The sequence below is a fragment of the Porites lutea genome, chromosome 3 (genome assembly GCF_958299795.1).
Source record: "Porites lutea chromosome 3, jaPorLute2.1, whole genome shotgun sequence".
In the NCBI taxonomy this organism is placed as follows: domain Eukaryota; kingdom Metazoa; phylum Cnidaria; class Anthozoa; order Scleractinia; family Poritidae; genus Porites; species Porites lutea.
In genome coordinates this window covers 41,133,956-41,149,025 of record NC_133203.1, presented here as the reverse complement: position 1 = coordinate 41,149,025, position 15,070 = coordinate 41,133,956, and positions in this window count along the sequence as shown.

The window sequence follows — 15,070 nt, the reverse complement described above, 5'->3', positions numbered from 1 at the left end:
ACCATCTCAGTAAAACAGCACAAGTCTTCTTCGTTGACAGCTGTCGTATGGCAATGTCCTTCAAACTAGAAATTCGCTCCAGGTAATTAACCCTTACTTATAGTAGAATCTCCCGCGAGTAGACAACTTTAAAACCAGGAAATAATCCACTTAAAGTGGCTTAACGTAGTTTCTTTAGAAATGGTTACCGTAATAACTTTATTGTGCATGTTAACATTTTTATCATAGGCAGATAAATTATGTAGCCAAGAAGCTTTTAAAGAAAAAAGTGCGAGGACAAACTGAGAATCTGAGAAAAACGCTAAGAGGTTATCGGTAATTTATGTTGTTTTCGTCGCCTTCCACATAACGCGTGATCTCAGCGCGCGCTTTGTTGAGCATGTGTACTTAGGAAGCAATGCAGGAGTGTTGGTTTGTTGGTTTTCATAGACAAGGTACGAGAATGTAAACAAATGACAAAAATGCTGTTAATATCACAGATAACCCAGGCTCTGTGATAGTACCACAGTACGTTTCCAGTAAAATTCAGTGTTTGTATGGTATGATATGATCCTAAAATTTGTAGGAAATACTGCATAAATGTCAATGAAACTAGTCTGCAGGTAGTTGTTGTTGTCCTTAATGCTCAAACGAAGTTTCATGATAATTTGCTCAAGTTCACCCTCCATACAACGTAATACACACGGTAGGAGGTAAGAAACCAATTGTTGAATAGACCGTTTTACCGATACGGCGGCCATATTGAATTTATAACATTTAAGGAGTATTATGGGATGCCCAAGGGGCACTCGCTCAGTATTTAGGGCAAATAAGAGAACTTCAATGTATATTAATCGGGAAAAGGCGATCATTATTGCATTAGAACACGGCACAACGATCTTTTTTTCCCATTACAATCTTTTCCTAAGAAAACTTAAAGGAAAATTGGCCCTAAAAGCGCGCGTAAATACTGAGCGAGTGCCCTCTGGGCATCCCATAATACTCCTTAAATCTAATTAATTAGGCGGCCAGTATAAAACACGGACTGCGGACTGGGTATAAAATACGGACTAGGTATAAAATGCGGACTCCGGACTGAGTATAAAACACGGACTAGGTATAAAACGCGGACTACAGACTATGTATATAAAAACGACTTTAGAAAGGTAAAACCGAGAGAAATGGAAAGCGGACTAGCAAAAACAGTAGTCCCAGCTTTAACATTCCTCACGTAGTCTATTCTTTCCACGGAGAAGGAAGGTCATGCCCATTCCTCAAGGCAACTGAGATTAAACTCTGAATTTTATAAAAGGAGGGAGTTAGAAGAGATTTCCATTTGCAGTTTTAAACCAATAAGAAGCAGCAAATTTAAAAAAAAATAGTATTGATGTAAGTCAGATCAGTAAATTTCTTATCGGATGTCACAATTCCGTTTCAAATAAAGCCTTGGGAATATGAGGACTGAATGAAGAACTCAGACGAGAAGGTCAATGTAGGGCATTCCGCGATGCACAAAAGCAGTATTAGGGGGGAGGGATTACTCACATACGTGAATAATAACCGAAATGTGTCATCCAACGTTATGTTCTAAGCGATGATTATGATGACATGATTTACACCCTGCTCCTGATCCCCGGAGGGCGGTACCACTGGGAATTCTTGGTGGGGCTGTGGTGCCCGGTTCTCCGAATCCTGACGTTATTGCAGACCAAAAAATGCCATTTTCCACATCCGTTTTCAGACCAGATCTCTAAAATCCATACCCATTTTCGGACCTGGCCTAATTTAGCCTGTTCCAGGCTCTCAGATAGTTGGGGAGACTCCACAATTTTCACTCGTTTTATTTTCGTGTTTTCGCTTTCTCATTTCAGCGGACCCAACTATCTCAGAGCCTGTAACAGTTAAGGTCTAATTAGGCAGAAATTATGTCATCATTACCAAGTTAGAGCGGAAACAAAAAAATTCTCCAAATACATTTCGAATTGGCACATTTCTATTTCGTTCTTATTCATTTGGAATTGAAACGATAAATCCGTCCATTCATGTACGCTCCCGTAGTTCCCTCGAAAACCATACCCGATTCCACACCAAAACGGGCAAAGTGTTTTCAGACCAAAAAGGCCCAAAACTCCTACCCTTCCATTATATAAGGAAGTACCACCCCCGATCCTGACCCCTTCCATGATTGTTAGAGACCGAGACAAGGTCTAAAAATGGGTGAAGAAAATAGCATTTTGACCCGGCTCATGATTCAGAGAACCAAGCGACACACCTCCACCAAGACTGATTTATAGGAGTATTTACAACTTTAATTCACGTGTCTTGCTATTTAGCGATCTTTTGATCTTATTTTTCCTTACCTAGAACCAATTAGCACCGTTTTTACCAAAGTAGTCCGTAGTCCGTATTTTATACCCAGTCCACAGTCCGCAGTCCGCGTTTTATACTTTGTCCGTGTTTTATACCCAGTCCGTGTTTTACAGTCCGCGTTTTCTACCTAGTCCGTATTTTATACCCAGTCCGCAGTCCGTAGTCCGCAGTCCGCAGTCCATCTTTTATACTGACCGATTAATTAGGTATGCCCGCCGTATCGGTAAGCTACTCATAAACAGTTACGACTTTAGATATTTCGAGCAACAACAATTTGCTGTCTAACCTCTTTGAACGTACGATCTTGCTCAGGAACAAAACGATAGCCCATAATTTTCTTCCATTGTTCGACAATGCAGATGCTCCGTGATATGTAATGTCGAGGGATCAAGCGGAGCTGACACCTTTCTGTCAACAGTTTGATCTTCCTCGCTTTCTGAGGTTGTTTTTAATGAAGATTGATCCATTGAATGTCTTCTCTTAGAGGCAGAAATAGGCAACAGAGACATAAATAAAGTTTAGGAAAACTAAATCCTTGGACGCTGAGAGCCTATCGAACGATGTAGTACTTACAGGGCTATGTGATCGAGGTAATAGCGATCCCATCACCCCACTGGACTTGGATGTACTTGTTGAGGATTACACGACCACACTCTCTCAAGTTCTTGATCGCCACGCACCTTTAAAAACCAAAACAGTGCGGGCTAGGCCCAAGGTACCCTGGTATACCAGTGAGATAGCCGAGGCAAAAAGGCAACGCCGGAAAGCAGAACGGAGATGGAGAAGAACACGATCACAGGAAGATTTGTTGGCATTCAAGAAACTCAAGAACCACGTTACTTATTTAAGTACACGGGCTAAGCGTGCTTTCTACTCAGACTTTGTGAACGACAATAGTGAAAACCAAGGAAAGCTATTCAGGGCCACTCGATCATTGTTACTTCCTAGGAATGAGTTGTGTTTTCCAGAATACACGGACAACTCAATCTTAGCCAACGATATCGGGCGGTTTTTCGACCGTAAGATTGCAAAGATTCGGGCAGAGCTTGATGCGTGTACTCTTCATCCTGGCGCGGTGGCTGAGGATAAAGTGTTTACAGGCGATAGGAAACTTGATCATTTCAATACGTATTCTGTGGAAGATATAAGGAAGCTGGTCAGTAGATCATCGAAGAAAAGCTGTCAACTTGATCCTATGCAGACCAATTTAGTAGTCGGCATGTCCGATATGCTTCTCCCCATCATCACTAATGTCGTGAATTCTTCACTTTCCTTGGGACACTTTCCATCTGATTGGAAAACGGCCCTTGTGGATCCAAGACTGAAGAAGACCAAGCAAGGGACTTCCTTATCCAATTTAAGACCTGTGAGTAATCTGCAATACCTCTCTAAATTGGTTGAAAGGGCAGTTTATGATCAGACAACCGATCACGTTACTCAGTCGGGTTTGTATCCCATCCTCCAGTCAGCCTATCGACTTGGTCATAGCACAGAGACTGCCCTATTGAAGATAAAGAATGACATACTAGCTGCAATGGACAATCAACGAGTTACTCTTTTGGTATTGCTAGACCTGAGTGCAGCATTTGACACGATTGACCACCAAGTGTTGTTGAATCGCCTGTGCGTGACGTATGCAATTACAGGTACCGCTCTTAAATGGTTTCACTCGTATTTATCAAATAGGAGACAGCGAATCCTGATTAACGGGAGCTATTCGAGTGACTTTGATCTGCCTCAAGGGGTACCTCAAGGATCATGTCTTGGTCCCTTGCTCTTCACGTTGTACGCAAGTAAGCTCTTCGATGTTGTTGAATCCCATCTCCCTAACGTTCACGCATACGCTGATGATACGCAGCTCTATATCTCATTTAAGCCGGATGGTTCTGCTACTGAGACGGATGCTGTTGACGCTCTACAAGCTTGCATCAGGGACATAAGAACCTGGATGGTCCAAGACAAACTTCGGCTGAACGATGCTAAGACCGAGTTTCTTATTATAGGTACACGCGCACAGTTAAATAAGGTTATGATAAGTGACTTGCAAGTAGGTGAGGTAAAGGTTTCTGCGGTTTACTCTGTTAGAAACCTGGGTGCTTGGTTTGATGCAAACATGAATATGACCACACATATTAACAGCATATGTCAGAATATTTATTACCATCTACATAACATCCGGCGTATTAGAAAGTATTTATCATATGATAATAGGAAGTCCATTGTACAGGCTATTATAATGTCACGATTAGACTATTGTAACGGTCTATTATATGGTACGCCCGCTGTTCATCTTGGTAAGCTGCAACGCCTGCAGAACGCGGCAGCTCGGCTGGTATGTACTATATCTAGGTATGATCCTATCACACCATCCCTGATCAACCTGCACTGGCTTCCGGTTACCCACAGAATAGAATTCAAGATAGCAATGCTAGTTCACAAATGTATCTACGGCGTCGCACCACAATATCTTTTAGACTTGATAAAAATCAAAGAGAGCTCGCGGTATCAGTTGAGATCATACCGGGGCATACTCCTAATGGACAATACCTATAGAACAAAAAAGACACTCGGGGATAGGGCGTTTGAAAATGCTGCGCCCAAAGTATGGAATCGACTCCCTCTAGAAATTAGACAATGTCAATCATTGAACATTTTTAAAGTTTTACTAAAGACACATCTTTTTAAATTAGCTTTTTATTAGTTCTTTTATTAACTCATATTTTACTTTTATTGTTTTCCGAAAATTGTAAATTATTATTATTATTATCATTATTTGGACTAGCCATTTATTCCTTTAAGATTTTAGTGTTGTAATGCGCACTCGATCATATCTTTATCGCATGCTAGACTGCGCAATATAAGAAATAAACATTATTATTATTATTATTATTATTATTACATGCGGCGAACAGCCAAAAGAGCATTAACAGAATTCTGAAAATGAAGGTTAACGTAGAGCGATAAGACTGATTTTACAGTACAGACGATAATGACCAAAAATTTCCCGAGTTACTGACTAATCAGGTTTAGGGACGGACCATTAGAAAAGTTATGGGGGGAGTGGGGAATTTTTGTTCCGCAGGAATTTTATTTCGTTATCAAATTCCTTGTATGAATTTTTTTTAGGCCATAGCATGAATATTTTTTAGGGTTAATTGGCGTGCATGAATTTTTTTTCATTTAATTTTCCCTTGCGCGAATATTTTTTTTGTACTTCGCCCGCCCCCCATAGGTTTTCTAATGGTCCGTCCCTTACTCATAGAGAAGTAATGCCAATGTAACGTCACATGATAGTTGTTATCCAATAGGATGCCAGATTTTACATGTGCTCGCGATCTTGTACAGGAGTCTTCAGTGAACCGACTTATGGATTAAAAGTATCGTTTGTTTATGTCTACAAGACCCGTTTGTTGCTATACAAAGCCACAACATTACAACCATAACCAACGTAACTCTGTATTTTACCTTGACGTCAATGATGAACTCCGCAGAATTCATGAAAAGACGATCAATAGCCTGCAAATACAGCAATCTCTGCTCAAACTTTGCCACTTTCGCCCTTTTGGGAGAGGGACACGTCTACGCTTCAAGGACAAAAATTCCATAATGATGGCGTAAAATCGGCTCAAAATCTTGTCACGAGCTCAGATTGGTCGACATAGAAATTGTATTCTTTCACCTCTTCACGAACGACAGACAAAGAAAATACAGCAATTTGAACTTCCGAGTTTTCACAGTGCGTGACACCAAAATAGGAATGCCGTCCCGTTGCAAAAAAAGTCTCTCCTCTTGATTTTCAGCAGCATAACCATTTCAAGTATTAGAAGATGTGTTTATGTGCACGTACAGTAGTTCTCGAGTGAAAAGAAAGAGTTTTTATAGAAAAAAGTGAACTCCAGATGCGGTACAAAGGTGCGTGGAACGTTTCGGCAAGTAAACTGTAGGCCACAAAGACCTGAGACTTGGAGTTTTTTTTATATATTAGTCTTTTATAACATTTTATTTTCTTGGCTTCTTCCACTGTACGGTTTACAATTAATTTTTTTGTTGCGTGACAGTGGAAGTTTTTCTGTCATCGACAGAAACTTGTTCCCAGATTCCTCGCTACTGTTCTATGCACCGGGGCTCAAATAAAAATGGCGTCAACCGCTAAGGCGAGGGTGTTGCTATATCCACCAGCTGATTACTGATTTCAGGCGATAAAGGACGTAAGAACCGAAAGAAAGTCGCAGTGGAGTAGCTGAGAGCTGAAATGTAAGTATTCCTTACAGGAAAATTACCTGAAGAAGGAGGTACTATTGCACTTTCGGTTCTGAAGCCGCTAAACGATTCGGCTTGGATGCCCGGGCCTGAATGTGGTCTATTTAACAACATTCGCTCTTGTTCCGGTATAACTGTTAAAGACAAATGTTATTATATGCTGACCACCAATTGATAAAAAAAACGCAACACTTCGTTTTGACGTCAATAACAAGATCAGAGAGCTTCTCTTCCAATGCAATCTTCGACTTCCGCCTTTAATAGCTGGGATTCCATTAAACCAGGGGCTGTAGTAGTCGGAAGGGACGTAGATCAACTGTATTTAGTCCGTTTAACAAAGTAGTTATTAAGCCTTTCACAAAAAGTTGTTTCGCCTTCCTGTTCACGACTTGGAGAAAACAGGTCTACATTTCTTCTGTAATATGCATGTCCACTGATTGTAGTATCACATGCCTGGGTTGATCAGATTGAGTCAAGGGGGAGGGCTGGGAACCGCCAAAGTTAACGGCATGCAGGGAACCTGCTGTTCTGGGGTGAAGTGTTGATGTAAGCAGTATCATTTTTGTAGAACTGGTCTGCAAAGTGCAACTGAACATTGTGTTTAATAGGCTGAGGGTTCCAGACTTCCAAAGGCATACAAATGGCAATTCATGTTTACTGTGCTTTTCAATGACATACAAACACTGAAGTTTAGAGGCCAACTTGACAATAGCTTTTATGTTATGGGAAGATAAATAGGTGGGGGAGGGAGGCTAGAGAATCTTTAACATACAAGAATGAAGTCGAACTGTAGTTTTACTTATCTTCTGTAAATTTCAAATTGATCAATTCTATGATGGGTTTGTATCTTTCCCTATCTGAGTTTGATTTGACTGGTGTATAATGAATAATACATATGATATCTATCTTTTAAAAAAAGTTAAGCCTAGTTTTTCTAGAGAAATTGTGCCCAATGAAAAAAGGGTTTTTTTTAATTGATATGAAAGGTATGCCAAATAAGGAAAACATTAATAATAAAAATTTAATAATAAGTAAAATTCCAAAATAATAATAATAATAATAATAAAACAATTCTGTGGAGCAGAGGTTTGCAACTACAATGAAAGCTCTCATAAGCAGACACACCCAGGATGCAAGCACAGTGCTATCTCTCGTGGCTGTTGACTGAAGTGCAATGGGATGTGTTTGTGAATAAAAAACAAGAATAAAAACTGAAAATAAATTCATAAATTCATTGCCAAGAGCAGTGGTTTGAAGTTGATTTAAATTGAAATACAAAGTTTAGAGGCAAATGAGATTTAATTTCGGCTGTCGGCTTAAAGGAGCCTAAAGCAAAGCTGATAACTAACTAATAAATCCAAAAACTGTCTGGGACTGCTAAAGGCATGGGAATGTAAAAATACAGAGTTTGTTTGGGAATTGAGACAAGGTTTTGTGAAAGCGACAGGTTTTTGTTAGGTAGTCTAGCCATTTGCTTATGAGAGTGTTCACTAAGAGAGCTTCCATGATACTGTAAGTTACTTTTGACTTGAACTTATAGATAATTATTGTTTTGGAATTTTCAAAATGTGTTCATCAACAATGCAAACTGAGGGTAAGCCATGAACTTGATATTTTGGAACAAGTAATCCTTAACTGATGTCTGCTCATAAATTGTAAGTGGGAAGCATGTGGCTCCTTAATAAAGGGTTGCCCCAGCCTAACTGCTAGCTCAGATTTCTCTTTGACCCCCATGTAGTCCCCAGTTTAACTCATTGGCTTTGCTTGTGCATAGCCAACTGGTTTGTCTCTGCTAGTGGCTAGGTGGGGTTCTTGTTTTTTTTTTTTTTCATTGTGCATGTGGGTTTTTCTGAAAGCCATTCTTCAGTAAAGTAACTCTTTAGTTGAATGTTTTATTGTGCAATACTTTTAAAATAATCTTCCTCAATAATTTTGACTAAACTCCTGCTAAAAACATGGACTTCAGTGTGTTAACTATAGATCAAGCAGCTAATATATTGACCATAAAATGAGTATGTGTGGCCTCACCTTGGCAAGCTAATCTCGAAGGGGTGGGGGGGATGTTTTTAATAGAATAATAAATCTTTTGAAAGATAAGACCCAACAACAGTTCTCCAATTTTTTTTAATTTTTATCATTGCTCTTTTTTTTTTAATTTGAAATAAATAAAATTCTGAAAATCTAGTCCCCCTCCCCCCCCCCCTCCTGCATAGGTGCATTTCTTTTGTACAAATGGCACACATAGTCATTTTGTAGCCATAAATAAAGTGATCTACACTTCCATCTGAGCTCCTTTACTAGAGTTGCTTATAATCCCAAGGAAGCAACACGAACAGCTTCATTAGAAAGTAGAAATTTAAGGCAAAGTTTTCTCAGTTTTCAAATGTTGGTAGAACCAGAAAGCAGTAAAATTATAAATTGGACTATTTTGACAGAGTGAAAACATTTTTTAATGTAAGAGAATACTAATGATTATTGTTTTGGATAAAAGCTCCATCTGACTTTACAACTTATTTAACAGAACCCACTATTAAAGTGTTAATATCCTTCTTTACATTACCATCAACCACTAGCAGGTTCTTTTACTTGTACTGAAGTGGAATACCATTTCATCCAAAACATCCTCCATTTACATTAACAAAGCTGTCACTTCCTTTTAAATTCTTCTCTAGTTGATGACCTATAACATATCAGTAGCAATGAAATACAAAATTATCACTGTATTTTAAATGTTACTGCAGACATTTGAAATTATTTATTTCATATTTTATTCATCTTCACAGCCTCTTGCCCCTTTCTTTGTTTCTAACTCAGTAACCCTTTGGACAAATGACCATTCACTATTCCTGTCCATGACAGTATGCTGATACCAAACAGCTATTGTACAAGCTTAGCCCAGCCACAAGTGCATCAAAAGAACACTATACCGGAGCAGCCCAAACTGTAGTCAATTTTGGTTGCTTTATTAATAGGAGCCACTGAAATATCAAAACAGGGCTTACTTTAAGGTTCTCTTTAATAGCGGAGCTCTTGCGCGCGAAGTGCGCGAGCGGAGCACCATGGGTAAGAAAATGAAGTTATGTACCCATCCGAGAAAATTTGGTAATCACGTGACCGTACACCGACCGACCTACCGACCGCCCGAGCGACCGTCCGTTCGCACCACAGGCATACCAATGTAAAATAACTCGATCAAGAGGTATGGCAACCCAAATACAACTCGAGGTTATTTTGGCAGGAAATCGCATAGCCACCGGCGTCTTGTAAAGTCGAGACAACTAAAGAGTCAATGAAGACGAAAACGGAAGGCGGAAATTGTTTCTGTATCCGTATTGTCTAAAGTATTTAGCTTAGATTAATTGTCATGTCCACAAATTTGGAATGTAAAGTAGGAGAAAGACAGAGAAAAAGAGAAAGTAGGCGGCAGGCCAGCGAAGCTCAACAAGAAAAAAGGGCGACAGAGATCAAGAGCGAGAGATAAAAGTTGATGAAAGGAGACATTTTTTTTGTCGGAACTGACAACATGAAAATTTTGTAGCGGCGGTGACAAAATGAGAAATGCTAGCGGCTACCAGTGCAAGGTGAAAATGAGCGTCAGTGAAAAAAAAAGTGAACGAGAACTCGTACGACATTTCCTACATAAAACGTGTAACTAAGAAGTTTCTGGAAGCTGTACGTTGTAGTCGTACAAAATGACGGCAAAGAAATGTACAAAAAAAGTGTGCTGCACGTGCAAAGTTGCTTTTTTTGCTAATTAGACCTATTGTTGTTCTTCACCTTTCTCCGGCGTTGCATTCGTCGCTTAGCATTACATGATTTTATATTTTGTATGAACAAACTATAAATATCATCGAGAGCTTCGCTTTTAGCCGTGGCTAAATCTATATATTATCTTTTACATAAGAGCCTTTTTCTTTTGATACTCAGTTACAATTTCTTATGGGTGGTTTTCACGTTACGTCATCGCCGCCATGCTGGTGGACGGTAAACAAAAGATCGCTCATTTGCTCGCTTTGTTTGTCCACCAGCATTTGTTCATTTCACCATTGTTATTTGTGTCTCCCGAGATTGAATGAAAACCACCTGTTAATAAAATTAATGTTTGTTTGTTTTTTGCTTTCAGTCATCCCTCATGGCAGCCTCTTCTGATCAAGAATTGGAATTTGGAAAACAGAAATCAAGTAGCGACACAGTACGTTAAGCCTCTCAAAAGCTGTCAATTATTCTTCTTTTTACCATATATTTAGTAGCTACACAAGATTTAGAAAGAAATGTTTACTTAATAGTTTTTTTCCCTTTAGGGTGCTTCGATACAGTTTTTCAGAGGCCATACCCGTACCGATAGTTTACAATCGCTTTAAAAGTGATTTTATCCTTGTTTGATCGCTATAAAGTTTTCACCAATGATTGACTATGGATTGAAATTTGTCAAAATGTAGGTTTTAGTAAAATCGATATTACTATGACAATAATAAACAAAAAACTTTAAAATTGATAAACGCTAATTTTGCGCGATCTAGACCAGCTACTGAAAATCCAACACTAGGAACATAAAGTTTGGTGTTTAGCAAATAACCTCCGTAAAAAGTAAAAAATTCTGTATGTTTGACTGTTTGATTAAAACGAAATTATATTTCATACCTAAAATTTTCAATAGCATTGATAGATTATTTAATAAAAACGTTACAAATGACTCAAATCATTCTTAAGTAGCGTCAGAATGCTGTTTAATATCATAATTCGAAGCTAGGAAATTTTGGTGTATTTTCGTTCTTGCGATCTTAAAAACTAACCCGTTTTCTCACCACCTGTCTAAGTGCAACTTCATTCAAAATTTGGACTTCACATAATCTTGATAATGTATATAATAATATCTGAAACTTTCATTAAGATTGATTTACTGCAACACCTTGAAATTTTAAGACAAACCTATCCCACTAACCGGTCAAAAATCCGCGCTACAACATTCACTGTTTTGACGTTGTGCTAATTTTTCCAAATAAATGCGAACAATACATATATCCATGACTAGCGCATTTCAGTGTGAGTTTTATTAATGTTTTAAATTCAAAAGATGCGATAAATTCAAACTAAAATGTACTAGTCATGGAGGTATGTATAGTGCGCATTATTTTGGAAAAATTAGCATAACGCCAAAACAGTGAATGTTGTAACGCAGATTTTCTTGAAACATTGATCTCACCTAGTATGAGGTTTGATATAAGCTTACAGAACTTTAAAAAGCCTTTATTCGATACTTTTTGACCACAAATGGAAAGAAAAAACGTTTCGAAGAATATTTAGTTATAATTTTGGCTGCAGAAAGAAAGCTTTGAGCGATTTTCCTGTCGCGAGTTCATCTTTGAAAACATCAAACACCGGGATGCCGGCGGCTTAAAACGCAAACTTAAGCTTTAAGCTTAAAGACTCACGATTCTTAGAAACACTTTAATAGTATACTCGTTTTCGTGAATCGAAATTGTTGTCTCTGTCTCTGTAAATGTTCTACCGAATTATATTTCTTTTATTGATTGTTAGTGGTCTCTTGCAATTTTCATCGCTTTGCCGTTTGTTTTCAATCGTTCATAAACATCGCTTGCAGGAGTACTGTAAACAAAATGCCCCGCGAATCAAACGCTTTTTAAGGTTACACATCGTTATAAAACCATTTAATAGAAAATAAACACAATAAAGTGTTTATTATGATGAAGCGAAACTCTTTTAAAGGAGCTGTGTCACAAAATTCAGTCAAATTACTAAAAAGTAGGTAATTACAAAATGCCCGTTAAATTAAGGTGACTCGACCCAGTTTTTTTGGGGGGGTACCATCCTACTTTGAAGCTCTCTGGTATCCCCACCTTTACTTTTATCGTAAGTCTAACACATAGAATGGATAACATATAGATCAATCTACAATATAAGATAAAATTTTTGGCGATCGGAGTAAATGTCACGTGGTTATAATGCCACGCCCCTTTGAGGTCTGAGTCGAAAATCTGCTGTTGCCGGCATTTTTTCGTGAAAATCTCTCGGCCACATATAGTGCGCATTAGTGTCTTGCGCTGAACAGAGTTTCACCAAAATCGCAAAGACCCAATTCGAGAAATTCAGCGGTTTCCAAATTTAGGTCATAATTTATGCGAAAATGATAAGCAAACTTTACACGGATTATATCTAATAAACTATGAGATTCATCTCTGTATTTTGGGCATCCTTATAACAGATGGGTCCTTGCAAGTCAGCACAACCATTTAGGGCCTTGTAAATGCGCGCGATTTCGAGCAAAGCAAACATATAGAAATTATAGTTTTCGCTATTTCTTGACGTTTGTCAGCGTTTAAGAGACAATCTCACGAAAAAAGCATTTTCTTAAATATTCGTAGTTTTTTTTCCTTCAAATTTTTTCAGGGCCACGATTGATTAACTAACAACCCGGACTCTGAATTTCATGGTCATTGAAAAACTGTGACATTATCTTCTATAAGCCCAAACTTGAGTAAACATCGAAGATTTTTAGCGTTTTGGCTGAGTTTGTGCTTTGGGAGTTGTCTATTGTTTCTAGTCTGTCATTATACAGCATTCTTGTTCAGCACGCGGGCAATGACCGCGCTTGGCTGACTTCCGAATATGATAATTTTGGTACAGAGAGACAGGCCATCGCGTGATACATAGAGGTTTAACTCACAATTTTTAATCAATTCTCGTGCTTCTTGTGCCTTTGCAAAAAAATCAAGAAGTGCTACACACTAAATCTACTTACTATTAAAAAAATATCATTTTTTCATAGGTTTAATGCAAGCTAATAATTAAACCAACTCGAGACGGGAATCCCTTCTATTTTCTTATACTAAATTATCATATCTCGGTGAGCGTTCGGAAGTCAGCCAAGCGTGGTCATTGCACGCGTGCTGAACAAGAATGCTGTATAATGACAGACTAGAAACAATAGACAACTCCCAAAGCACAAACTCAGCCAAAACGCTAAAAATCTTCAATGTTTACTCAAGTTTGGGCTTATAGAAGGTAATGTCACAGTTTTTCAATGACCATGAAATTCAGAGTCCGGGTAGTTAGTTAATCAATTGTGGCCCTGAAAAAATTTGAAGGAAAAAAAACTACGAATATTTAAGAAAATGCTTTTTTCGTGAGATTGACTCTTAAACGCTGACAAACGTCAAGAAATAGCGAAAACTATAATTTCTATATGTTTGCTTTGCTCGAAATCGCGCGCATTTACAAGGCCCTAAAGCGTTTTGCTGACTTGCAAGGACCCATCTGTTATAAGGATGCCCAAAATACAGAGATGAATCTCATAGTTTATTAGATATAATCCGTGTAAAGTTTGCTTATCATTTTCGCATAAATTATGACCTAAATTTGGAAACCGCTGAATTTCTTGAATTGGGTCTTTGCGATTTTGGTGAAACTCTGTTCAGCCCAAGGCACTAATGCGCACTATGTGTAGCCGAGAGATTTTCACGAAAAAATGCTGGCAACAGCAGATTTTCGACTCAGACCTCAAAGGGGCGTGGCATTATAACCACGTGACATTTACTCCGATCGCCAAGAATTTTATGTTATATTGTAGATTGATCTATATTTTATCCATTCTATGTGTTATACTTACGATAAACGTAAAGGTGGGGATACCAGAGAGCTTCAAAGTAGGATGGTACCCCCTAAAAAAAACTGGGTCGAGTCACCTTAAGATAAACGTAAAAATAACCGCTTAAAACATTAAAGGAAGGTTAAAATAACACAACAGAGACAACAGATGCCACGGATGGGCAAAACTGAAGAAGACTGAAACGGATTGAAATTAGGGTTTTTGAAAACTGTTCAGCCTAACAGTTTTTCAACTGAGTTGATCTCTGCTGTTTGCAACTTCAAAAATAATGCTCACGAGACATATTTGTCCCGAATCTCTGATTTTGTCATTTCCTGGTAATTTCCTTGCTTACTTTAAGTTCCATACCGATTGAGGGCGAGTAATTGGCAAAATTAAACAAAATGAACTGGACTGCCGTGACAAAGCCCCTTTAAAGTGCACTGCAAATTTGGCGCTAATTTTGTCAAAAGTGAGAACCGGCTGGCCGTATAGGTGATTTTGGAAATTTTTTTAACGGTTTCGCTAAAAGCTCACGCGTGCTTCGATGGTTCGAAAATTGAATGAGTGCAATTTGTCCTAAAAAATTGTAAAATACTGCATTTTGTCTAAGGTCTGTATGATAAAAACAGCGCCTCATAGTATTCTTTCACCTTAGATGTGCCATGTATAAAGAGCATAAAAGGTTGGTTTACACGCACCCAGATTTGTTGGCAAGATTTTGTAAGGTAAACTTGTCGAACGCAAAAAATTCGTCCTGATTTGTTTTCCAGGCCTAATCTACTCACAGGCGGCCCAAGTTCAGTGTGTGAGTTTAATCGTTAACACATGTAGTTTCATATTGCGTAATCTAAA